Genomic DNA, 27,880 nt, shown 5'->3' on the forward strand with positions numbered 1-27,880 from the left:
GCGGACGCTGTGATGATGAGTAACAGAGAAGGGAAGGTGTCGGACTGTTGGTGAATGGGGAATTGGGTTGCGTTTACTGCTATTTGTGATATATTCTTACGACATCACTAACAAACCCACTCAACAAGATGGCACTAATACGGAAAACTGTGATCATGTGACATGATCCTTTATTATTTACATCAGTTGTAAAAATAACAAAATAATAAACAAAAAAAACATAACAAAATAATAATTATATTAACTTGCATGATTAAAAGATATGGGGCTAGATTTTCCATTATTTTTGCATGCATAACACACACTTAATGTCTATTTTACCGCTGAAATGATGTATAATGCCCAGATATCGCCCATTTAGCCATAAAATGGAAACTGGAGTCCATTTTTCGGACACTTATCGCCAAGTGTTACTTTCACATGTACGTAATGCCGGGAAAAAATAATACCGTCCGCCCACTTTTTTTGGACGGAATCATCAGAATCGGCGAAACCAATGCCCATAATATCATCCAGCGTTACTTTCCGCATGTAATTAATGCCGAGATTCAATAATACCGACTGCCCACTTTTTTTTGTCGTAAAGATCATATTTGCCGAAACTAACGCCCAGGAGATCGCCCAGCGTCACTTTCACCACCTCGCACACATCCTGCCCACAATATCGCTCGCCCAAAACACTGCTCAGAAAAAGTGGAACTGTTCTGAACGAATCACAGGTTGTTTCATTCAAAAGGCTGCTTCAACTTCGGGGGAGTTTGGATTGACTCTGGAGTTCTTCTCAGATGAAGTGACCATCTCAACAGAAATCTTTTCAGACTCTGGACAATGGGGTTTACTGTAGGTGTATTTTAGTGTGAAAATTATTGCTTCTGATCAATCGCTCTTATACTTTCATTGGAATGGGGCCAGGAATTTCTCAGCCTGCATCGATTAATATGCAGATGCTGCAAATGGCACATCACCTAATGCATATCATCATGTGCCCAATGTAAGACGTGTCAGAATGAGGAGGAGGTCCAGACCATACACACCTCGTACTTACAGGGAGAAGAGGTCTTACCTCGACGTGTCTGAGCACACCTGCCTTCGGAGACTGCGCTTCCACAATGTGGTGATCACTGAAATATGCGAGCTCATCAGACTAGATATGCAGCCTGCCATCAGGACATCAGTGTCGGTCGAGGTCGAGGTCAAGGTCACTACCCTAAGAAATGCAGGGAAACATTCATACGCGACCTACACAGTATCCACCGAGGCATTGTAATGATGAAAGCTGTAGCCAGATCCCATGTGTGGTGGCCCGGCATCGACTCAGATTTGGAGTCATGCATGCGCCAATGCAACACTTGCTCTCAACTGAGCAATGCACCCAGGGAGGCACCGCTAAGTTTATGGTCATAGCCCTCCAAAACGTGGTCTAGGATCCACGTTGACTTTGCGGGCCCGGTTCTAGGCAAAATGTTTTTGGTTGTAGTGGATGCTTATTCAAAATGGATTGAGTGTGTAATAATGTCTGTAAGCTCATCCACTGCCACCATCGAAAGCCTACGAGCCATGTTCGCCACGCACGCCTGCCTGATGTCCTTGTCAGCGACAATGGGCCGTGCTTCACCAGTGCTGAATTCAAGGAATTCATGACCCGCAATGGGATTAAGCACGTCACATCTGCCCCGTTCAAGCCAGCATCCAACAGCCAGGCAGAACGGGCAGTCCAAACCATCAAGCAAAGCTTGAAACGTGTGTCGGAAGGCTCCCTGCAGACCCAACTGTCCCGAGTCCTGCTCAGCTACCGCACCAGACCCCACTCACTCACCAGGTTCCCCCAGCCGAGCTGCTCATGAAAAAGTTGCTCAAAACAAGGGTCTCTCTTGCCCATCCTGATCTCCATGATCACGTCGAGGACGAGCGGCATCAACAAAGCATGTACCATGATCGCGCAAACTTGTCATGCCCAGCAGCCCAGCGAAGAGCCAACCAACTCACCCACACCTGCATTTGTACCGAGACGATCGACAAGGGAGCGAAAAGCCCCAGATCGTCTCACCCTGTAAATAAGTGTACTATTGACTTTGGAAGGGAGTGATGTTATGTATGCAACCCTTTGCAACCTGTATCATACCGCCACCAGAGGGCATATCTGTTGCAGTCCCTTTGGAGCACTATATATAAGCAGGCCTCCCAAGCTGCACCAACACTCTGGAGTTTGAATAAAGGAGATAAGGTCACACTTACTCATATCTACAGTACTCAGTTACATTGCATTATTATGAACATAACAATAATGACCAGATAATCTGTTTTAGTGATGTTGGTTGAGGGATAAGTATTGGACAAGTCCACTCTGCGTTGAATAGTGCAATGGGATTTTTTTTTACATCCAATTGAACAAAGCCTCTGTTTAACATTTGAACTGAAATACAGCACTTCCAACAATGCAACACTGTATATGCAGACTATAGTTATACTCGCTGTGTAGACATTGTATAGTTGCATTAGATGGAGACTTGTTACCTGATGTACTGTCAATAAGGTTTACACTGTGTATATACTATGCTGGCACCACTTGAGGGTGAAACTGGTGGAGACTGGGGTTTACTGCCCCTGTAGCAGAGGCTGTTCACCAGAGGGCACTGCAGTGGAGACCTGAGGGTCACCTGCATCGGTGTGCAGGGCCCAGTATAAAAGGCTGCTCACCATGCTTGTGCTTCACTCTGGAGTTACGAATAAAGGACACTACAGTTTGAGTACAACACATTGCCTCATGGAGTCATTCATAAGTGCATTACAGACATAACAACTGGCAATGAGAATACGGACTTTCACGCAATTGTGGCTACCTTCGGCACACTAAAAGACCTTGCAAAGGATGATGATTGGGATGCCTTCACGGAAAGGGTTAAGTAATATTTTGTGGCAAATGACCTAACAGGGGAGACGGACACATTGGCGGAGAAGCGCAAGGCTACACTGCTGACCAGTTGTGGGCCCGAGGTCTACCACTTCGTCAGGGACTTGCTGGCACTCACGAAGGCCAAGGATAAGACATACAATGAGCTGACCGAACTAATTCGCAACCAACTAAAACCAAAACAGAGCATCCTCACGGCCAGGCACAGATTCTACACTCACCGCAGATGTCGGGGCCAGGAGATTGCGAAATATGTCGCCGATCTCAGGAGACTTGCGGTACTATGTGATTTCAGCACGCAGCTCAACGAAGCATTTGCGAGACATCTTCATTATGGGAATTGGCCACGAGGGCCTCCTTCACAAGCTATTATCTGCCGACACCACAGTCAACCTGCAGAAGGCCATCAGCATCAGTCAGGCGTTCATAACCTCGACCTACAGCACCAAGCAAATTATTTATCTTGTGGACTCAAACCCGGCAAGTACTGTACACAGAATAGTGCCTTTCACAGGCAAGACTGTAGAACGTGGCTCTGCCCTGGGCAGAGAGTACAGACCTCAGGATTCCAGAACTCAAGTCCGCCGAGGGGTGCTAATCGAGTAGCACCATGCTGGCATTGCAGAGGAAACCATAGGGCTCACCAATGTCGGTTTGCGGAGTACGTATGCAAAGCCTGTAACACAAAGGGCCACCTCCAGCGTATGTGTAAAAGAAATATGACTCACCATCTAGCAGAGGAGTCGGTAGATGACTTTGAATCCAGTATGATGATTTGGCCAGAGAGGCAGCTCATCCCCAAGAAGAAGTGTATGGAGTGTATACCTACATCACTGATTGTCCTCCAGTGAAGATGGAAGCTGAGATAAACGGCATTCCAGTCTTCATGGAAGTGGACACGGAAGCGAGCCAGTTAGTGATGAGCCAGGATGCCTTTGAGAGGCTATGGAACGAAAAACGACCCGAGCTGGTTCCAGTACAGGAAAAGTTGCGCACCTACACCAAGGAGCTGATCCCAGTCCTTCGTATTGCGGAAGTAAGTGTAATCAATAATGGTGCACAAGTTACCTCTGTGGATTGTTGCAGGTGATGGTCCAACGCTACTCGGAAGAAGGTGCATGGGGAAGATCCAGTGGAAATGGGAAGACCTCTTCACTCCAGCAATCGATGTCCCCCATGCTCAGAGGCAGAGCAAAACCTCACTTTCGCTTGGGCCAGGCACCAGAGAACAAACCAGCACAGCACCTGAGGCACAGACCGTCCATCACGACTGCGTGGCAATAATCCGACCGGAACGACCTAAAAGTACCTTCCCGGCTCCGGTGACAGGACTCCTGAGGAGGAAGATCGAATTCACAGGCATTCTTCTAGCTTTTGTGGCAGAATCGCGGGAGAGAAGGATCAAGGCAGTCGACCTCGAGGACAGAGGCAAGGTGGCGTACCTGCTACAGTGAGGTGCAGTGTGGCTGAAAAAAAAGATGGCCGTGGCCATATCATGAGGTGCAACGCTGAGGGACCAACACGTGCTGTCTAACAAAGGATTTGACTGGGGTAAAGCCAGCAGGGTTCTCTTAAAGGAGACCTGCACCCAACTGAACTTAGAGACATTGTATGCATGGCAATCAATGTAACGAACTGATTAAAATGGTGAACGAAATGTTATTGCGAGATGTCGGTACTATTCCTAATGTAAAGAACAAAATGTTGTTGCGAGATGTCGGGAATAGAATGTCCCCAAAAGTAGCAAGCTAGCGAATTCGGGAGGGTAAAGGTGCTGATCCTGATGCCTTGCCCCAGGTGTCCCCACATGTTATAGGCCACGACCTCAGGAGGGTGAAGGCACTGATCCTGATACCCTGCTCCAGGTCTATACCATGCTGCAGGCATGCGATGGCACTATTCGCCATGGACCTGGAAACAAAAACGGCGCCAATACGTGCAGTCGGCCGCCGTTGCCCACCACCTGGGTGGAGACGGCGCAGCCCGCAGACCCAGTCGCTACCTCGGCCATGTCCGGGAGCGAAAGGTCAGAACCAATGAGTTCCCCAAACGGGACCTGGAACAGCCAGGTTCCCAACACAGTTAGAAAACAGGCAGAAGATTCTGCAGCTCTCAAAGGAGGACAGGGAGGCCACACACATCTGTGGCTCTGCCCACCACTAGGCAACGGCAAAGGCCCCGAGTCCTGGCTCGGTGAGCGAACCAAGCCCACCCCACGAGCAGGGGGCGCAGCGCCGCTATCAGACGACTAGGACACCGTCCGATTGCTCTGGAACCTGTGTCCTCGCATACCTGTACTGCTACCTCAGTACTTATGCATGCATGAACTGACATGACATCCTTAGTACATCATAAGCACATTACAAGTAAAGCATTTTTCATTTTAATTACAGGACATTAGATGAGTAACAAAGTTTTTAGTACTGTTTTTAATACAGTGCGACAAATTACAAATTACTCATGAGACGTATGGCTAGGTTCAGCCAGATCACGGGTGGTGGCCGCACGGCTTTCACGGCCAGCCAGCGCTGTTGCACGCTGCTCAATCGCAGTCAAGAGTTGCAGCTGAGCAATGCTGACCCCCGTCCGCCTTTGCTCGGCCCTATTGTAAACATCTTCTGCAAACGAGAATAGAGCATGGCATGGCATGGCATAAGCTACTGAATTAGATAGTATCTTGACGTCACAGTAGTTTAAATAGTTTCAAATGTTACATGCTGCTGGTTCACGTAAAACATTTAAGAATGACAAACTATTTCGGTCAAGGGTTGTTATAGAAACCTAGAAACATAGAAAATAGGTGTAGGAGTAGGCCATTTGGCCCTTCGAGCTGCACCACCATTCAATATGATCATGGCTGATCATGCAACTTCAGTACCCCATTCCTGCTCTCTCTCTCCATACCCCTTGATCCCTTTAGCCGTAAGGGTCACATCTAACTCCCTTTTAAATATATCTAACGAACTGGCCTCAACCACTTTCTGTGGTAGAGAATTCCACAGGTTCACAATTCTCTGAATGAAGAAGTTTCTCCTCATCTCAATCCTAAATGGCTTACCCCTCATCCTTAGACTGTGACCCCTGGTTCTGGACTTCCCCAACATCGGAACATTCTTCCTGCATCTAACCTGTTCAATCCCGTCAGAATTTTATATGTTTCTATGAGATCCCCTCTCATTCTTCTAAATTCCAGTGAATACAAGCCCAGTCGATCCCAGTCTTGCTTCATATATCAGTCCTGCCATCCCGGGAATCAGTCTGATGAATCTTCGCTGCACTCCCTCAATAGCAAGAATGTCCTTCCTCAGATTAGGAGACCAAAACTATACACAATATTCAAGGTGTTGCCTCACCAACTGTACAACTGCAGTAAGACCTCCCTGCTCCTATATTCAAATCCCCTTGCTATGAAGGCCAACATGCCATTTGCCTTCTTCACCGCCTGCTGTAATGCTGCATGCCAACTTTCAATGACTGATGTACCATGACACCCAGGTCTCGTTGCACCTCCCCTTTTCCTAATCTGTCATCATTCAGATAATATTCTGCTTTCCTGTTTTTGCCACCAAAGTGGATAATCTCACATTTATCTACATTATACTGCATCTGCCATGCATTTGCCCACTCACCTAACCTGTCCAAGTCACCCTGCAGCCTCTTTGCATCCTCCTCACACTGCCACCCAGCTTAGTGTCATCTGCAAACTTGGAGATATTACATTCAATTCCTTTGTCTAAATCATTAATGTACATTGTAAATAGCTGGGGTCCCAGCACTGAATTTTGCAGTACCCCACTAGTCACTGCCTGCCGTTCTGAAAAGGATCCATTTATTCCTACGCTTTGTTTCCTGTCTGCCAACCAGTTCCGTTACATACTGCTCAAGGAACCCGTCCCTTATGCACTCTATGAACTCTTCCTCAAGGCTACCCTGACCAATTTAATTTGTCCTATCAATATGGAGGTTAAAATCACCCATGATTATTGCTGTTCCCTTTTTACAAGCCCTTGCTATTTCTTGGTTTATGCTCCGACCAATAGAGTTGCTACTGTTAGGGGGCCTATAGACTACTCCCACCAGTGACGTTTTCCCCTTATTATTCCTTATCTCTACCCAAACTGTTGAACATGCTGATCATTTGAGCCAATATCGTTTCTCACTATTGCAGTGATTCTATCCTTTATCAATAGAGCTACCCCACCTCCTTTTCCTTTCTGTATGTCCTTCCAGATTGTCAAATACCCCAGAATATTTAATTTCCAGTACTGGTCACCTTGTAACCATGTCTCTGTAATGGCTATCAGATCATACCCATTTGTATCTATTTGTGCCGTCAACTCATCTATTTTGTTACGAATGCTACGTGCATTTAGATAAAGTGCCTTTAAATTTGGCTTTTTACCCTTTTTTCTTGCTTGTTTCCTCTCCTTCAAATTCATTTTCTTTATTTTTGCTTTCTAATTCCAGCTTTACTCCCCTCCCTACTGAATCTATTTTCAGGTTCCCATCCCCCTGTCAAGCTAGTTTAAACCCTCCCCAACAGCACTAGCAACGACCCCCCCCCCCAGCAAGGATATTGGTCCTGGCTCTGTTGAGGTGCAACCTGTCCACTTTGTACAGGTCCCACCTCCCCCAGCAGCTGTCCTAATGCCTCAGGAAACTAAAGCCCTCCCGCTTGCATCATCTCTCTAGCCATGTATTCATCTGCTCTATCCTCCTATTTCTGTACTCACTGACTCATGGCACCGGGAGTAATCCGGAGATTACTACCTTTGAGGTCCTGCTTTTTAACCTCTCTCCTAGCTCCCTAAACTCTGCCTGCAGGACCTCATCCCTCTTCCTACCTATATCATTAGTCCCGATATGGACCATGACCTCTGGCTGTTCACCCTCTCCCCCCAGAATGCCCTGCAGCCGCTCAGCGACATCCTTGACCCTGGCACCAGGGAAACAACATACCATCCTGGAGTCACGTTTGTGGCTGCAGAAACACCTGTCTGCTCCCCTGACTATTGAATCCCCTACCACTATAGCTCTTCCATTCTTCTTCCTCCCCCCCTGTGCAGCTGAGCCACCCGTGGTGCCGTGGACTTGGCTCTGGCTGTACACCCCAGAGCCACCATCACTCTCACTGGTACTCAGAACAGAGTACCAGTTGGAGAGTGAGATGGACTCAGGGGACTCCTGCACTACCTTCCTAGTCCTCCTCTTCTGTCCAGTGGTCACCCAATCCCTATCTGCCTGCACACTCTTAAGCTGCGGGGTGACCACCTCTAGAAAAGTGCTATCCACGTAGCTCTTAGTTTCACGGATGCACCGCAGTGACTCCAACCGATGCTCAAGCTCCAAAACACGGAGCTCGAGTTGGTGAAATTGGAGACACCTCCTACACATGTGGTCGTCCCGGCTGCGCGAAGCATCTAGGATTTCCCACATGCCACAGGATGTGCAATCCACGGGACTGAGCTACTTGCCATCCCTCCAGTTACCCTTGCAACTATCAAGTATAACTAAACTCTAAACCTTAGCAAAACACACCCAGAAAGGAGTGAATAACATGCTGTTAGGTCCTACAAACCTATCACTTTTTGAAAAATCAATGCCCCCACCCACCTTCTCTCTGGAAAGGCAACTAATTGTCTCTTGAACCATTTATGCTACCTGCTTCAATGAACTTCCCTGGTAATTTATTCAACAAGTCTATTGCTTTTTGGATAAGAGTTCTACCTTACTTTCCTTTGAACCTCTGATTTGGAATGCTTCCAATTTTGGTTAGCTTGTATTTCCTGGAGAGGCTTGAACATGCAACCCTGATCAAGCTGTGAATTATCTTCATTACCTTGAAATTTCAATTGGGTCAGAAACTTTAGCTGATTATTGATCTTTTGACTATTTACTGTGAGCTGTTCGATTATTGGTTAGTGATCTAAGGCTAATAAGATATTGGCCGGAATTTTCTGGGATGCGATTGGGGGCAGGTCGGGTGGGAAATTTGAAATAGCGGGTCGAGAATCCACTGTCATCCCACTCCCCGTGCCTTTCCCTCGGGCGCGTTTGCCAGTGCGGCAGCGACCTGAACAGCAAAGGCGGGCGAGCTAATTTAAATCACTGTGAGGTTTCCCCGGACGACCACGGGAATCATGCAGCTCGGGAACTACGTCCATGAACCTGAGGCAGATGTTGAGTAGCCATTGATTTAGCTCATTAGTGCACAGCGTGAAAAGTACAATAAAAACTCCCACCTCACAACTGATCACTTTCGTAAGGCAGATGCTAACTGTCAGCACAGATTTTGCTTTCTGAAGGTTGCAAGTGTTTCCAGCAAAGTTTGGATCCACTGTCACCTCATTGCTAGAACCTATCACACCATTGACAGATTGCTTCTGTCATCTCTATTTGATCTGTCATCTATTCCGTCAGCATGGGTGCCATTTGTCTCACCTTGATCCTCAGAATCGGACTATGAAGAGCCCCAGCAGCACTAATACCCTCAGTTCTGTGCAGCATCAGTGCAAGGTTGCACTGCGCCGGGGATGATACCCCCCAAAACAGGGTATACAGCCAGAGGATGAGCTTCCTCAACATGAGGGAGCAGCAGTGCCAAAGGAGACTTAGGCTACTGAGCCAGGTCATCCGCAGACATTTGCACATTGCTCGAGCATGACTTGCAGCCCAGAGGAGTGGCTGGACACGCCTTACCAGTGGCTGGCAAAGTCACCAGCGCCCTCAACTTCTTCGCCTCAGGCTTCTTCCAGGCATCTGCAGCAGACATTTGCAGCATCTCGCAGTCGGCTGCCCACAGATGCATCTTACAGGTCACCGATGCCTTCTTTGACATGTCAGCCAATTATATAAAATTTGCCACTGATGAAGCCAGTGTTGCTGACCGGGCGCGCGGCTTTGCCGCTCTGGCTGGCTTCCCACGGGTGTAGCGAGTCATCGACTGCACACCTGTGGCCATCAGGGCAACCCTGCATCACCCAGGAGTTTTTGTCAAACATAAGGGCTTCCACTCCAGCAATGTACAGCTGGTCTGCAACCATAGGAAGATCATCATGCATGTGTGGGCCAAATTCCCTGGCAGCTGTCAGGACTGTTTTGTCTTGCGCCAGTTTACCCTCCCTCAGCTCTTTGCTCCTCCAAACAGACTTTCTGGCTGACTGATTGGAGACAGGAGTTATTCACTGAAGACGTGGCTCATGACATCCTTGAGGAGGCCAAGTACTGAGGCTAAGGAGGGATATTATGAAAACCACATTTCCACCAGATGTGTCATAGAGTAAACAATAGATATGCTAAAAATGCGCTACAGTTGCCGTGACAGATCTGGAGGAACCCTTCAGTATGCACCAGCCAGAGTCTCCAGAATCATCGTAGTCTGCTGCACCCTGCACAACATAGCACAGCAGCAAGGATTAGCGCTGCATGAGGAGCAAGACTCTGAGTGCACAGCCTCTTCAGAGGAGGAGGAGCATCAGCTGGAAGACGAGAAGGAGGAGCAGGAGGAACCTGCAGTCCAGATCCCACCAGCACCCAAGTACATTGGGAGGCCAGGGATGGGCTTATCATGGCTAGATTTACTTAACTTCACGCATTACACCCATAAAGCTGCCACATGCTGTGCCAGGTTCACACCACCCCACAGCAACAGCATAAAGCAACCCTACAATGACCAAGCCATTTCTTTCACACTGACCTGCGGACACAATGGGCCGAAATGGCCTTCTTCCATGCTGTAAATATCTATGATTCTATGATTCCATGACCACCATTGCTGGACATAACATTATGTCTCACCATTCACTCCAACCCACTTCCAAAGGTGCACACAAATTTGTGAAAATAAAGATTTTAATCTGTGACATCACAGTAACGCAAACTTTATAGAAACATTGAATAAAACACCCAAGTGGCTACCCTTGTGAATCTACTTGTGTTTCATCCTTCTCTTATGCATGCTTCTATAAGGTGCTACCCCTGTGGCTTCAGCAGAGGTAGAGGCAGCCTGCTCACTTCCCTACTGCGACTACATAGACACTATTAGTGGATGTCCTCTGGGTTTTGAAGCCTGTGATGGCCCCGCCAAAGTCTGCTCTTCCTGCGACTATGCCATCGCAATCCGAGGAGGCATCTAGGGCTCTGACTGAGTGGGGGGCTGGGGAGGGGGGGGTGGCGGGGGGAGACAACAGGGGAGAAGTGTGAGCACCTTGAGAGCATCCCCCACTTGCATGTCCTCTATCACCATCATCCCTCTCATGGGCCACCCACACTTCCCTGCTAGGAGTTGGAGAGCACCTTGCTGCACAGCAATGGGGCTATAAGGACCCATTTCTATGATGATATCCCTCCTAGAGGGAACATCTATGAGCCTCTGTCTTCTATTCTCCATATAGACCATGTGCTCCTGTGAGTGGCACATTAGCTGCTCCACGCAGGTGGCCATCCTTTCCATGGAAGAGCACATCATTACCATCGCCTGCAACACGGTGGTACTCATGTTGGAGATGGACTCCTCCATTCTCTGTACATTTGCAGTCATCATGGTCACAAAACCTGTCAAGGCCCCCTGCACTTCTTCTTGCACCTCCAGGAATGCCCTCTTTTTGGAAGGCTCCCAAGGCTCAGCATCTGCATGCAGCTCAGCAGAGCTGGGAGCTGAGGAGTCTCCACTGCTATCATCTGCTCTTGCTCACTTGTGAGTTGTGAGACACCAAGTGGCAACACTACAATGGTGACTATACTTCAAAAGTACTTCATTGGCTGTAAAGCGCTTTGAGATGTCCAGTGGTCATGAAAGGTGCTATATAAATGCAAGTCTTTCTTTCTTTATCTCACATTCCACCCACCAAGGTGCACGTATCTGCGCTGGTGATAGGTATGCTCATGTCTGGTGGTGGTGCTCCTTCAGAGGCTGGAGGCTCCTCTGAGAAGTCGTCTTCCTCTTCCTCCTGGACAGTGGGAGAGGCGGGTGGGGGTGCTCTTGATAGACTTGTGGGAGAGTAAAGAGATGTGTTAGTTATGTCATATGAAGAATGGGTACAGATACCACTATGCACATGATGAACATTCACTGGTTGCTGACATCAGTCCCTGTATGTGTGACAACTGTATGCCATGTGGCTGTCTTAGATGTAATTCTGTCATCGGGTTGCTAAGATGTCCCATTCTCTCCGTCTCCCTCATCCAGCTGCTCGACAAACCCAGAGACTTCCAAGGCAGCCTCCTCTACTGCTGTTAAGGTGGCCAATGGTGGAGGGCCACCTCCGCTTTTCTCCCTGTCCCTCTTATTGTGGGCTCTCTTTTCCTGCAAGGATTGAATGAAGAGAAGGTTGAGTGAGCGATGGAATGAGTGTAAGGAACACTATGAGGATGACTATGATGGTGCGAGGTGGCAGTGCCAAGTGGCCTCCTTGTGTGTTGTTAGTTGGTATGATTGCTTTAGGATGAGGGTGAGTGTGAGGGGTGGTTAGTCAGATGGTGATGTGATAATGTAGATAGATAGAGGGCTGGGTAGATGGGCAAGGTATGTTGGTGTGAGTAAGGAAGTGCAGAAGTAGGGTTGGGAAGGCAGAGTGCTGAGGATGTGATGAGAGACATAGCAGGGTGAAGTTGAGTGTGGCTTTGCACTCGCCTTTCCTGATCTAATGAGATAATTAAAATGTTTGACCCAGGTCATCCTGACCACATCCCTGCTGTTAACCACCTCTGCTTTTGGAGCCAGGCTTGTTTGACTCCTGGGGAAGTCTCTTATGCCCATTAGAAGGGAAGAGGACCTCCCTGTATGCTCTCACTCCCTCCACAAGCATATGGAGGGAGTTGTCGGAGAACCTGGGTGCAGCCCTCTGTCTCAGTGAAGTCATGTTTGGCACTCTGGCTAACGAAGTAAAAACTGGATCAGACAGTCTCGCACTTCTGACATCTGCTCGATAGTGGCAGGCTCAGATCGAGTCGGCAGAATGACATGCTTCTAGTTTTTCGATATCATACCACCCCTCATGTGTGAATCTCGCCCACCGCCGCTCGTTCACCGACTGACCCTGTGTCCTGTGCCACATCAGGTGATTGCGGAGAAGATTGGTGTTGTTGGTGGTGATGCTGGTGTGTTTAGTGATGTTGGTGTTGGGGCTGATCGTGGTGGGATTTTAAGGACCAAGGTGAGATTTTTTCAAGGGCTCCAATGCTGCTGGAATAGATGGCAGGTGAGGTTGAGATGACAGAAGCGCCCTGTCAATGGTGATATAGGTTGCTCCAAGGAGGTGACAGTGAATAGAGTTCACTGCAAACACTTGAAAATTGCATACAGCTCAAAAGTCTCTTCCAAATCCTGAAGGCTTGAGCTTCTGACATTGGAAAGTGAAGATCTGTGAAATGGTAGCTTTTATACCACTTCTGCAGCTGTCAACTAGCCAAAACAATAGAGAGTCACTGAGAACCCGACACACTTACCTGTCTTGTTCTCCGAGGCACAGCAAACCAATCAAAAGGTTGGTAAAACTGTAAGTGCCTACCTTTAAGCCTCTTAACTAATATTTAAGTATCTTTTAATGATGGTAATTACCTGTCCCGCCGCTTGCTGTCGGGCCTGCTAACCGAATGCCGACCCGACAGCTGAGAAACTGACATGGAGGCGGGTCCAGAATGGGATCCCGACCTGCTGTCAATCAGGGCTATTTTGACAGCGGGCGCGCCTCCAAACTCACACTCGCAGGGCTGAGAAAATTCCAGCCAATGCTTCCATGGCTCTTTTAAATATATTGGCTAAAAACACATCATTGATTACTTCATCAGACCCGCACCATTTATTAGGGGTTGGGAAATATGCAGGGTGGAATAATAGGCCCCATTAACGGAAAGTCGTACTGAGGCATGGTATGAAGAACGGGGTCGTTAACTGCCACGGCAACCATCCGCATCCAACCCGCCCAGCTACAGAAAATTACCACCATTCTGGGGCAGCTTTTCCTGTTCTGCACGTGGGCATATTTGATTGCCTGGACACTGTGTGTAGCAGAAAATTGGGCAGGAAGGATTGTACATCCATAAAGGAACTGACCTAATTTCCTGTCTGTTTAAATTAGGGTTACCAACTATGGTTGGAGGTATTCCTAGATGTCAGATCTGGCATTTGCAAATGGTGTTGCAATTTACCTTATAAAGGTTGGGTCTCCTGTCATCGAGTACCTTTAGCTTGCGGTTTCACACCAGTGGCTGTTGTGTGTGAAGTTTAGAGAACCAGGAGGCCACTGAAGGTGGGGGGGAGGCGTGGGGCGGAGGCTGGTGAAGAGGGAAATCCAAGGGCAGAAGAGAGAGGGAGAGCAAAGGGCAGGGGAGAGGGGGCGGGGGAGAGAGGGGGAGCCGAGGGTGGGGAGAGAGGGAGGGGGAGAGAGGAGGCGGGGAAGAGAAGACGAGCTGAGGGCAGGGGAGAGAGAGGGAGCTAAAGGGTGGGGGAAAGAGAGAGTCCCATGGAGATTCATTCCCAATTCTAAGAGGTTCAAGGCCCGGAAATTGGGCTGATTGCCTTCCAGAAGTGCAATCCTCCCTGCCCAATTTTCCTCTCAGTACTGTATCCAGCCAATCAAATATGCGCAGGTGCATTAAAAGGAAGATCTGCACTATATGACTCTTCCTTTCACAGCAATACTGTAGTCCCTGTACACGCATGTTATTCCTTGCACATTCCTTGGCTATTTATCCAACGGTTACACTGGGGTCACGTCTGATGGTGCTCTCCAGTGCTGACCCTGTCAGAATTTTCACGGTGAGGCGGTCACGAACGTCACTTCCGTTGTAACTCAGCTACCTGCAAAATGGATCCTCCAGCACCTGCCTACCCCTGGGGAGAGCCTCGCCCGGCCCTCACTTCCCTACCCCTGGGGAGAGCCGCCCGGTCCGCACTCCCCTCGCCCTGGGGAGAGCCGCCCGGCCCTCACTCCCCTCGCCCTGGGGAGAGCCGCCCGGCCCTCACTCCCCTCGCCCTGGGGAGAGCCGCCCGGCCCTCACTCCCCTCACCCTGGGGAGAGCCGCCCGGCCCTCACTCCCTTACTTCTGGAGAGAGCCACTCTACCCTCACTCCCTTACTTCTGGGGAGAGCCACTCGGCCCTCACTCCCCTACCCCTGGGGAGAGCCATTCGGCCCTCACTCCCCTACCCCGGCCAGGATTCTATCAGCCCCCTGAATGGTAGCTGGCCTGGACCATACCCCACCAGTGAGCCCCACTTACATCCCTGTGGAGATCAGTATGCCAGTTCTGGCAGGCAGAACCCAGAGGGATTTTGTGGCCAGAAATAGCAGCGAACCCGGGGACTGGGAGAAATTTAGAACTTAGCAGAGGAGGATAAAGGGTTTGATTAGGGCAGGGAAAATAGAGTACGAGAGGAAGCTTGCAGGGAACATTAAAATGGACTGCAAAAGCTTCTATACATATGTAAAGAGAAAAAGGTTAGTAAAGACAAACGTAGGTCCCCTGCAGTCAGAATCAGGGGAAGTCATAACTGGGAACAAAGAAATGGCAGACCAATTGAACAAGTACTTTGATTCGCTATTCACTAAGGAGGACACAAACAACCTTCCGGATATAAAAGGGGTCAGAGGGGCTAGTAAGAAGGAGGAACTGAGGGAAATCCTTATTAGTTGGGAAATTGTGTTGGGGAAATTGATGGGATTGAAGGCCGATAAATCCCCAGGGCCTGATGGTCTGCATCCCAAAGTACTTAAGAAGGTGGCCTTGGAAATAGCGGATGCATTGACAGTCATTTTCCAACATTCCATAGACTCTGGATCAGTTCCTATGGAGTGGAGGGTAGCCAATGTAACCCCACTTTTTAAAAAAGGAGGGAGACAAAACAGGGAATTATAGACCGGTCAGCTTGACATTGGTAGTGGGTAAAATGATGGAATCAATTATTAAGGATGTCATAGCAGCGCATTTGGAAAGAGGTGACATGATAGGTCCAAGTCAGCATGGATTTGTGAAAGGGAAATCATGCTTGACAAATCTTCTTGAATTTTTTGAGGATGTTTCCAGTAGAGTGGACAAGGGAGAACCAGTTGATGTGGTATATTTGGACTTTCAGAAGGCTTTCGACAAGGTCCCACACAAGAGATTAATGTGCAAAGTTAAAGCACATGGGATTGGGGGTAGTGTGCTGACGTGGATTGAGAACTGGTTGGCAGACAGGAAGCAAAGAGTAGCAGTAAATGGGTACTTTTCAGAATGGCAGGCAGTGACTAGTGGGGTACCGCAAGGTTCTGTGCTGGGGCCCCGGCTGTTTACATTGTACATTAATGATTTAGACGAGGGGATTAAATGTAGTATCTCCAAATTTGCGGATGACACGAAGTTGGGTGGCAGTGTGAGCTGCGAGGAGGATGCTATGAGGCTGCAGAGTGACTTGGATAGGTTAGGTGAGTGGGCAAATGCATGGCAGATGAAGTATAATGTGGATAAATGTGAGGTTATCCACTTTGGTTGTAAAAACAGAGAGACAGACTATTATCTGAACGGTGACAGATTAGGAAAAGGGGAGGTGCAACAAGATCTGGGTGTCATGGTACATCAGTCATTGAAGGTTGGCATGCAGGTACAGCAGGTGGTTAAGAAAGCAAATGGCATGTTGGCCTTCATAGCGAGGGGATTTGAGTACATGGGCAGGGAGGTGTTACTACAGTTGTACAGGGCCTTGTGAGGCCACATCTGGAGTATTGTGTACAGTTTTGGTCTCCTAACTTGAGGAAGGACATTCTTGCTATTGAGGGAGTGCAGCGAAGGTTCACCAGACTGACTCCCGGGATGGCGGGACTGACATATCAAGAAAGACTGGATCAACTGGGCTTGTCTTCAATGGAATTCAGAAGAATGAGAGGGGATCTCATAGAAACGTTTAAAATTCTGACGGGATTAGACAGATTAGATGCAGGAAGAATGTTCCCAATGTTGGGGAAGTCCAGAACTAGGGGTTACAGTCTAAGGATAAGGGGTAAGCCATTTAGGACCGAGATGAGGAGAAACTTCTTCACCCAGAAAGTGGTGAACCTGTGGAATTCTCTACCACAGAAAGTTGTTGAGGCCAATTCACTAAATATATTCAAAAAGGAGTTAGATGTAGTCCTTACTACTAGGGGGATCAAGGGATATGGCGAGAAAGCAGGAATGGGGTACTGAAGTTGCATGCTCATCCATGAATTCATTGAATGGTGGTGCAGGCTCGAAGGGATGAATGGCCTACTCCTGCACCTATTTTCTATGTTTCTATGGTCCTCGTTACAAAAGATTACTGCCTAATGATCATAAATGTATTAGCAATAGATGGTTCATCCGATCTCTGTCAGTTATGCCTCAAGCACAGAAGCTGATCATTATGTTTTATAATGTTCTAGGTAACAGATAATTGATTTCTATTACATATGGAACTCTTAAGTAATATTCACATCAAGTGATGACAGGAACCCACAGTTCACATCAAGTGATGACAGGAACTTTTGGAAGCTTCAAAAACTGCTAAAGGAAAAGAAACTCACTGGTGCTGCAGGGCACCTTGGAAATGACTCAAATAGGCAAACGTAGCCAACACACATCTGGCAGACAGTAAGCTTCTTTCTGCTTGATATCTTGTCTGTTAATATAGAAGTTGGCTTCTTTAAAAGTTTTCCAATGAGTATTTACTGCTTCATTAAAAAATCACAGTTCCACTTTTAACCTTATCTGTCCTTGTGTGTTTTCTGGGGGTGGCAGGGGGAGGGAAGGAGGGAGGAGGGAGCTTGCCACTTTTATCATGTCTTAGTGCATGAGCCACCAGCTGCTCTCGAGCAGCCCTGACCGCTCCAGGCATGGCTTCCTCATAGGGGCCATAAACCATGGCCACAGCAACATACATGTTGGGTTCCTCCATGAAGTGCATTTCCACCGGCATCTCATCTGCCTGGTTAAGGGTCAGTCCTGCCCGCAGGACAAAGTTGCGCAATGCACAACACACCACCAAAATCCTCGCCACTTTGGTAGGTGAGTACTGCAAAGTACATCTCAACCCCCCGACCTATCCTGGCACCGGAAATGTGATTTCAGCACTCAGATTGTCCTCGCCATCACTTGCCACATGCACACATGTGCACGGTTTTACCGCTCCTGTGCTGCACTATTGGTCCTGCGGGTAGGCTGTCAGCCGCCATGGCTTCAGCAGGTAAACCTCGTCAGTTGAAATCCATTCATATTCTTGACCCTCTCGGGTGAAGACGTCCTGTCAGTGTGAATGCAATGGACAAATGCATCATGAGCACATCCCCGGTGACCTGTATTAACATTCATGATCCACAATTGGGCATCACAAAGGATCATCATATTTAACAAATTAAACCCTTTCCTGCTGATGTATGTGACAGGTGTATCATTTGGTGCCTTCACAATGGCCCCCTGCACTCTGGGGCAGCCAGCGATTGACCTCTGCACTGTGCTGGGGACATATCACAGCTGATGAACTCTCAAGCCCTGGCTCAAAAGAATATGGCATCCATTACCTGGTGAAAGCAGGCCCTCACAGCGCTCTGGTTGATGTCGCACATGTCATCAGTGCCTGACAGAGGAGGCAGAGAGAAGAGATAATGGCTACCTACTCCAATTTTCAGGATGTGACTAGTGGTGTCCTCCACTGATTTGTACTGGGGCCTCAGTTTTCCCTATATTTGAAAATGACTTAGATGAAGGAATAGAAAGCTATATATCAGGTTTGCTGATAACATCGAGTTAGGTGGCACAATAAGTAGTGTAGACGGTAGCAGAAAGTCACAAAGGGTCATTGTTAGATTAGGTGAGTGGGCAAAACTGTGGCAAATGACATCCAATGTGAGGAAGTCCTGGGCACCGCAGCTCAGGAAGGATATATTGGCCTTGGAGGGGGGCAATGCAGTTTCACCAGAATGATGCTATGACTAAAAGGATTCAATTATGAGGATAGATTGCATAAACTTTCACACATTGATACATTTGATCTTTCTTTTGTCCTTTTTCCAGACCATTTGTCAGTTTCTCCCTTTATATTTTTCTATTTGAATCTTCGGCAATTGATTGGCTAATTTTGCACCAACTGACTCCTGAATTAAAAGTTTTTGCCTCCTCTAGCCTCGATGGAACTTTATTCTACGTGATGATTACTTGTAGAGTATTGCGTTAAATCCTGGGCACCGCAGCTCAGGAAGGATATATTTGGGCTTGGAGGGAGTGCAGTGCAGACTTACCAGAATGATACCGGGATTAAAAGGATTAAATTATAAGGACAGGTTGCATCGCCTAGGCTTGTATTCCCTTGAGTATAGAAGATTAAGGGGTGATCTATTTGAGGTATTTTTATGATTAAAGCATTTGAAAGCGTAGATAGAGCGAATGTATTTCCTCTGGTGGTTGAGTCTAGAACAAGGGCTCTTAAAATTAGAGCTAGGCCGTTCAGGGGTGATGTCAGGAAGCCCTTCTTCACACAAAGGGCAGTGGAAATCTGGAACTCTCTCCCCCAAAAAGCTGTTGAGTTAGGTCAATTGAAAATGTCAAAACTGAGATTGATAGATTTTTGTTCGGCAAGGTTATGGAACCAAGACAGATTGCTGGAGTTAAGATACAGATCAGCCATGATCCAATTTTAGAGGAGAACAGACTCGAGGAGCTGAATGGCCTACTCCCGTTCTAATGTTCTTAAAAGTGAGATGAATGCCTATGTATTTGAAAGCATTACTTGGTCCAAATCACAAGATGGAAACCAGATGGTCCATCACATTAGATGCCTTAAAGCGTGCAATCTTGGTTGTTATGTTAAAAGCAGCCAAATCTGACTATCCAAAAGTAAATACACGATGGGGTTAGTGATGCAGAGACTGTGGCCAAGATGAACTGTGTACACGGACAAAAGCAGCATTCCAACTTGTTCACAAGTTTTCTGCTGTCATGGTGCTATGGATTAAGTATCTCAGACAACAGACAATTGTAATACATCAATTTGGACATGAATAGGCCATTGAGCGTAACAAGAAGGTCCATTGGCCCAAAGTTTATCCAGCACTGGGTGCTGTTTTTTCGGCGCCAAGTGATTTATTTTGGCACGGAGGATCAGTTTGAAGATTCCCAAATGTTGGTGCGCCAGCGTCTACTACCAGTGGCAGAATATTTGGTGCCATACATTCTGGCGCTGGTTTACCTGCAAAGGTGGCTCCCGCGCCATTTCTGGGCATAGGGCCAAGTTTCCTCCCAAAATAAATTTTTAGAACTGGCACAGAGACCCGACAAGCACCGAAGGAAAACCGCTTACCTTCACTTACAGAAGTCTGTGCTGGCCTGCTCCTATCCTTGTCCGAATGGACTCTGACTAATTTAAGTTTTAACAAAATTAAAAAATGCAACAGGAACTGTATGCAAGTAAAAAAAAAATATATAAATTTACCAAAAATGCTGCTCCTTTGAGGTTGAGTGTAATCAGGCCATACCATTGAAGAAAAAAAAATAAAACATTTTCCAGCGATGTCTCTGGGTCCAAAAATCTTCTAAGAAGGTTCCAACCAAGGTAATCCAACAGTAGACATCCAGCAGGTTTACAAAGCATTCTTCACTGCACAAGGGCAGCCTCCTACCTTTTTTCAATGTTGACTGCAGCCGCTGCTAGCCCCCAGCCGAAGGTCCTCCACCCACATGGCCCGCTGCTTTCCCAGGCCGAAGATCTGCGCACAAAAGACAGTGCAAGACACTCCAGGCTCATAGGGAAGCAGCAGTGATTTCTAATAAAGGTGGAACATTACATTGAATAAAAAAATAATCCTACCACAAATTTATGTTTTTATAGAGAATTGGAGTGCTTAGGTGGAAACTACATAATGTATATTAAATATTTCCACCACAAATCTTGTACGTTTTAAATGAGTTTTGGACTGTTGTAATGTCTAGGTGGATAATAATACTAAGTTGTTCATGGATCCAGACTGGGTGAGGATGACTGATACATGCACCATGGTCCTTCGTTGCATGCATCAGTGACCCAGAAGACAGGATCCATGAACACCTTTATACTGGAATCTACCCCTGTATCATTTAAACCAATGGGTTACAAGGGGTGAGACCATTTTACATGTTGAGTCCAGTTATCCTGTAATATTTATTAGTGCAGCATTAAAAATGAAGTGCAGGAGTCGGGTTAAAAGTCCAAAATTAAAATGTTTATTAAATATTTGTACAGCACAGTTGTAATTAGCTTAACATTACTTATCTTTAAACCTTCATAACTTAAAAAACTTTATTTAAAACCGTGGCAAACTTTAAAAAGATCAACTAAAGCAACCAAAAAACAAACAAGACATCTATCCTCATCCTTAGCGCTGTGCGCCAATCCTGCCCCAGTAGATGCCGCTACCCCTGCGCGTGCCCGTAGTGGCAGACTTCTAGGGGCTAGACTTTCCACTTCACATCGCCCATCTAAGGCACATCTATCACCCTGCTGTGGGAATGTCCTCGCCCCGATATGTGGGAGATTTGTCAAACCAGAAACTTGCCAGATCGGAAAAGCCGGTTTTCAGCGCATGCGCATTGCGCGCCGAAAACCAGCTTTTCTGATGCCTTCCCGGGTCCGTAGAAACTCAGTACGGACCCAGGGAGGCCGCGATTCCTGGGCCAATATATCCTTCCTAAAGTGTGGTGCCCAGAACTGAACACAGTCCTCCAGGTATGATCTAACTAGGGCTTTGTATAGTAGCATAACTTCTACCCCCTTGTATTCTAGTCTTCTAGAAATAAAGCCGAGCATTCCATTAGCCTTTTTGATTATTTTCTGTACCTGTCCTTGACATTACAATGATCCATGTACCTGGACCCCAAGTCTCTTTGGACCGCCACTGTTTTTAAGCTTTTCACCATATAGAAAGCACTCTGATCTATCCTTTTTAGGTCCAAAGTGGATGACCTCACACTTGTCTACAAATTTTATGCTGGATATAAAAATCACAGAGTAATATAGTGTGAAATATGTCAAATCACGTGACTAGAATTACAGCTCCCTTTCCTATTACTACAGTAAATATCATTCTGCCCCACTGCCAAATTGAACTATCAAACTTTTCTCAAAGTATTAAATTTTAAACTTCATAGCTTTTCTTTGTATATAGACCAATATTTATAATATAGTGAAGAAAGAGTTGCCCATGGGTTAAGATATTAGTGTAACTATTCTTCTCAATTCAGGAGTTCAGGTTGGCCAGTGGTATGTAGAGAGATGGTGAGGCAGCTGACAAAACATTTTCGGGAGTGTTAAACATGTCAGGACAGTATTAAGACAGAACATAAAATAAATAAAATTTCAATTAACTAGTCGTCAATGGCTTGAAAAACAAACTGAGTGTTCTATATCTATCTATTATCACTCAGATCTAATCCTTCCTTATTTTCCTTAGTACCACTGTTATTATATTACTTATATATTGGTCAAATAGTGCATATTAACAACTGCTATGTTTTCATTTAATTTTATATACTATGACCTTCAGTAGTCTCAATTTAATTCCTAGTAGAGATTCCAAGGCATACATTCATGATAAAATTGTCCATAATTTGGTACTCAATGATAGCAATCTGACAAGATCCCTGAAACAGCACATAAAATGGCTGGTATGGCAAATGTAAATTTGGTATTAAAGATAAGGCTAGAGTGGAGACGTATCTACAGGAATACAGAGATGAACAGGAACAGTTTTTAACATTGATTGTGATGGGTAAATGACTGTTCATGCTTTCACCTTTCCATAAATTCTTGGGTTTGACCAAGCACAACACTGAATTTTGAGCCGAAATTTAGGTTCCAGTTAAATTTCTGCTAATTTGGATCATACACTCCATGTTGAGCTGGACATCAAATAATCAATCTGTAATTTTCTGAATCTAAAATGTAGCTATTCACAACCAAGTATTCATACCAAATATTTACACTTCAGTATCAGGATTTCAATCATTCAAAGCTTTAATTTAAGTCCCTTATTAATAAAGCATTAATTCTATATGCTATGCAACAGCCTGGAAATTGCATCGCCTCCGAACCGCAAGTAAATTCTCTACTTACCTCGAGCTTCGGACTCTTGTAGTCCTGGGCCTGCAGGTGTACGCCTGCGTAAAGGCCCACCGATCCAAGGTGCACATGCGGTTAGTTCGCAAGCGTCCCTGGGATCACATGGGCCAGGCCAACCGATGATAAAGGGGGAATTCTATGATGCTTTTAGGGATTCTATTTACATACAGAATTCCCATAAGCATGATAGGAATCCCCTAAAGAACACAATCACAACACTGAAATAAAAATAAATAATCACAGGTTCAAAATTAATTAAAATAGCATTTAAACATTTAAAATAAAAATTTAATATTTTGAAAAATAAATGTAAACATTTTTAACCAGAACAAAATTGATCTAAACTAATTTTAAATATAAGTGAATGTTTAAATCATTTTAACAATTTTATTTTAACATTTATTTAAATCCTTATGCCGGCAAAAGGGCTTACGCATGCTTTTACCAGGCGTAAGGGTTTGCTGGGCAAATCATATCGAAATTTGCAGCACGGAAGGAGGCTATTTTGGCCAATTGTGTCCATGCCGACCGACAAAGAGCTATCCAGCCTAATCCCACCTTTCAGCTCTTGCTCCATAGCTTTGTAGGTTACTTCAAGTGCATATCAAAGTACTTTTTAAATGTGGTGAGGGTTTTTGCCTCTACCACCCTTTCAGGTAGTGAGTTCCAGATCTCCACCACCCTCTGAGTGAAAACATTTCTCTTCAAATTTCCTCTAAACCTTCTACGAATTACTTTAAATCTGTGCCCTCTGGTTGTTGACCCCTCTGCTAAGGGAAATAGGTCCTTTCTATCCACTCTATCTAGGACCCTCATCATTTTATACACCTCAAGTATATCTTCCTTCAGTCTCCTCTGTTCCAAAGAAAATAACCCCAGCCTATCCAATCTTTTCTCATAGCTAAAATTCTCCAGTCCAGGCAACATCCTCGTAAATCTCCTCTGTACCCTCTCTAGTACAATCACATTTTTCCTGTAATGTGGTGACCAGAACTGCACGCAATACTCCAGCTGTGGCCTAACCAGTGTTTTATCAGGTAACATGCACTCCCAGGTCCCTTTGTTCCTCTACACTTCAATGTCCTACCATTTATTGTGTAATCCCTTGCCTTGTTAGCCCTCTCCAAATGAATTACCTCATACTTCTCCAGTTTGAATTCCATTTGCCACTGTTCTGCCCACCTGACCACTTCATTGATATCTTCCTGCAGTCTACAGCTTTCTTCATTTTCAACCACACAGCCAATTTTTATATCATCTGCAAACTTCTTAATCATACCCCCTACATTCGAGTCTAAATTATTGACATATACCACAAAAAGCAGGGGACCTCGTATTGAGCTTTGCAGAACCCCACTGGAAACAGCCTTCCAGTCACAAAAACACCATCAACCATTAACCTTTGCTTCCTGCCTCAGACAATTTTGGATCCAATTTGCCACTTTGCCCTGGATCCCATGGCTTTTACTTTTGTGACCCGTCTGCCATATGGCACCTTATCAAAAGCCTTGGTAAAATCCATATACACTACATCAAACGTACTACTCTCATCGACCCGCCTTGTTACCTCCTCAAAAAGTTCAATCAAGTTAGTCAGACACGATCGACTCTTAACAAATCCATGCTGAAGGTCCTTGCTTAATCCATGTCTTTCTAAGTGAAGATTTGTCCTGTCCCTCAGAATCTTTGCCAATAATTTTCCCACCACCGAGGTTAGGCTGACTGGCCTGTAATTACTTAGTCCAACTCTGCACCATCAAAAGTGATTTTCCAGCAAATGGGACAATTTGTTAAGGAGAATCTTGACACATCAGAAGTTCTGGGTTTCTACGCATACGCATCTCGCACAGAAAGCCAGAACTTGTGGGGCATTTACAACGGCTTATGCGCACACAGGGCCAATAATAGAGGAAACTGGGCACCCCTCTGAATTACGATACAGTAATTGAATTAAAACCCTTTTCTCAGTTTGAGCTTATGACAGTAAAAGATATTAGATTCTGAATTTGAATTCTATGAAAGATATTGGGCATCATTTATACAAGATCATGACTTTTTCTTGTAAACTATATGGCCCATAATTTGTGGTCTGTGGCGAAACGAAGGCAATCACTGCTGAACTTGAAGAAAGCTGCCCAGGGATCTGCATGGCGCGAACTTTAGCTTCCTTGATGTGAAATGGATTATAGCGCTTTCAAAGGGGAACTCCAGTAGAGCAGTAATGAGGTCATCAAGCTGTCTAAGCAGCTAATCACATTGAAGAATTCTCAGTCAGCAAACCAGGAAATGAAAAGCACTGATTATGTGCACTTTTAAAAAAAAATGTTAGAGAGCGAAATAAACATTAGGACTTACACGCGAATAAGGTAGAAGCTGAAATATCATGAACAAATTTAAATATACATATATAAGAATTATATAATTTTTGACAATCCACAAATATAAAATTAGTATTTCAGGCCTGAACAGTTGTTTAGCAGTCAACATGCTGTTAAAACCCCAGTTATAACTATTCCAACAAGGCTTCACACTTAATGGGGTGTTTGACAGCGATATTGGAGCAGAAATTCTTAGGTTTTCATCAGTCCTATTGATTGCCGGTCAAGGCGGGCGGGTGGGGGGGCGCGGGAGTTCCACAGCACAGCCGGTGTTGGAGCAGTGAATGACTGACCGCAACTTCAGGATTTCACTTTTAACTGCACATGTGCAAAATCCTGAAGTTGCAGTCGGTTTCAGAGGGGTAATGATGGTGAATGCTGAGAGTTCGCCATCATTACCCTTCTTAACTTTCCGGTTGCTGTCCATTACTATTCAGCAAATATGCAACAACAGCAGCATACTTTATTTTAGTAACTATAACAATGTTGTTTATCGAGTACATGACAGAACTTCAATCACTTTTGAGAGTTAAGTCTCTAAGTATAGTGGATCAGTGGTAGCACTCTTGCCTCTGAGCTAGAAGGTTGTGTGTTCAAGCCTCACTCCAGAGACTTGAGCACTTATCTAGGCTGACATTTATTTAATTTCTGTTTGTGGGACCTTGCTGCGCACAAATTGGCTACATTACAACAGCTTTGGGATATCCTGCGGTCGCGAAAGGCGCTATGTAAATGCAGGTTCCTTCTCTCTTTTATTGATATGTGATTTAAGGATCTACAATTCACTTTACTTTTAACCATATGCCTGAGAAACATTTAAGACAAATTTATCAAAGCAGAATGCCACTGGTAAACTTTACATTGTTATTTCCTAAATATATCAGTTGGGTGCAAACTTGACCCAAGTTTAAGCAACTAATACTTTTGAATACACTGTTTCCTGAGTAACAATTTATTTCCATGTATTAAATCTTTAATCAATGTGCAGTTACTTTAATGCTTTATATTGTTTGTGTAGCATCAGAATTGTACAACTAGTTCACAAAAACATACTTTAATATACTATAAGAAACCTATAATCAGCTACTTTTAATAATTCAGCAAATGTGATTTTACAGAACATGTTCCCAATAAAAATACAGAATCACTTTACTACAACAAACACCCGAAATTAAATCCTCCAAATGGCAATAAATCTTTTCGATGGAAATCAGGTCGTCGACAACAAAGACATAATCAGAATCATTCCGGACACAATTCAAGCCGAGACTAATTGAAAGATAACCAATAGTAGTCCGAATCCCGCATGATTGATGCATTCATTCCCTGATGAGACGACCCACTGTCACAAAGTGACAGGACGCTAAATTTGAAGAAGCCCCTACACGAGCAATAATGAGATTATTTAATCAGTGACATTGCGTCAGGGATCGAATGAGGAAACCTCTGGTGATGATGTCGGGGAAGGCACAGAACTACTTATCCCTTCACTGGATGGGTTCAGCAATTGGGTGAAATGTTGCACGGTCATTATCTGGAACGGAGGATCTTTCTGGACGAGTTAACAATATAGAAGCAGCATGAATAATACGAAGCAATCTACCCTGTATAGTTTTCTTAACAGAATAAAATAAAGTTCAATTCAAGTTGGTGCTTTCTTCATTTTTCTGATGCAACGTATCGACAAACCCGACTATAGTGAACAGGGAATGGTAGCATAGTGGTCATGTTACTAGATGCCAGAGGCCTGGACTAATGATATGAAGACACGAGTTCAAATCCCACTATGGCAGCTGGGGGGATTTAAATTCAGTTAATTAAATAAATCTGGAATAAAAAGCTAGCATCAGTAATGGTGATCATGAAATTCCAGATGGTTGTAAAAACCCACCTGGTTCACGAAAGTCCTTTAGGGAAGGAAAGCCGTCATTACCTGGTCTGGCCAACATGTGACTCCAGATCCACAGCAATGTGGTTGACTCTTAACTACCTGCTGAAATGGCCTAGCAAGTTACTCAGTTGTAAAAAATCCTCTGCAAAGAACAGCAGTTCAAGGCGGCAGCTCACCACTGCCACCTCAAGAGCAATTTGGGACGGGCAATAAATGCTGGCCACGCCCACAGCCCATTTGGGGGTTCGTTATAGTAAAATTCAACTTTATGTGATAATTAGTCCTTGTGTGCATGGAACTTATTTCACGTATATGGAATACAAAACCAATGGGTACTCACCCAGCTTGTGTTTTAAACAAAACAACCCACCAACTGCTTTCTGCACCAGTGAGTCTGAGGAGAAAGCACAGAAACATGTGTGCAATGATTGAGAAGTGACACAAACCACCATGCTCCACTATAAAAGTTTTCCTTTAAATATTTAGCTGTCAAATAAAAACTGTGCACTGAAAGCTGCTGGATGCATAATCATAGGCGGTCCCTCGAACAAGGATGACTTAGAAACGTAGAAACATAGAAAATAGGTGCAGGAGTAGGCCATTCGGCCCTTCGAGCCTGCA

This window comes from Pristiophorus japonicus, chromosome 7 (genome assembly GCF_044704955.1).
Source record: "Pristiophorus japonicus isolate sPriJap1 chromosome 7, sPriJap1.hap1, whole genome shotgun sequence".
Classification (NCBI taxonomy): domain Eukaryota; kingdom Metazoa; phylum Chordata; class Chondrichthyes; family Pristiophoridae; genus Pristiophorus; species Pristiophorus japonicus.